Genomic DNA, 405 nt, shown 5'->3' with positions numbered 1-405 from the left:
TCCAGCCTGTCTCCCCCCCTGGCACCCGACTTCGGGGCCCCACGCAGCTGCCCAGGAAAGTCCCAGGGCAAGCGATGGCCTCTCCTGGGTTGTCCTGAGCGGCCAGGGGTGCCGGTGGGACCATGGAGATGGCCCTTGTGGGGGAGGGGAGGGGCGACCACACAGACCCTGGTGGACACCCACGTGGGGCCGGTCGTCCTTTCTCTCTCTCCGGACAGATGCCTGAGCCCCGGCAGGTGGGGCCGCGGGAAGGAGGGGCGGGGAGGAACCTCCACATGCTCGCCCGCGCGGCCAGCTGTCTCTTCTGTGGGGAGGCGATGCCATTTTGTTTTCTCTCAGAAGGGAAGCCCCCACGTCAAGGGCTGGCGGTGGGGGCTCCACGTGGAACGCACCCCCGGGATCCCC

At 69.1% G+C, this 405-nt stretch overlaps 1 protein-coding gene across 1 annotated transcript in view; it reads right to left on the bottom strand.

Moving 5' to 3' along the window:
* The window catches only part of LOC102241182 (SH3 and multiple ankyrin repeat domains protein 2), a 68,703-nt gene that overhangs the window by 67,498 nt on the left and 800 nt on the right, over window positions 1–405 (bottom strand). The window lies entirely within an intron of this gene.

Source organism: Myotis brandtii, unplaced genomic scaffold (assembly GCF_000412655.1).
Source record: "Myotis brandtii unplaced genomic scaffold, ASM41265v1 scaffold1236, whole genome shotgun sequence".
Taxonomy (NCBI): Eukaryota; Metazoa; Chordata; class Mammalia; order Chiroptera; family Vespertilionidae; genus Myotis; species Myotis brandtii.
This window is presented reverse-complemented; position numbering and strand designations above follow the sequence as displayed.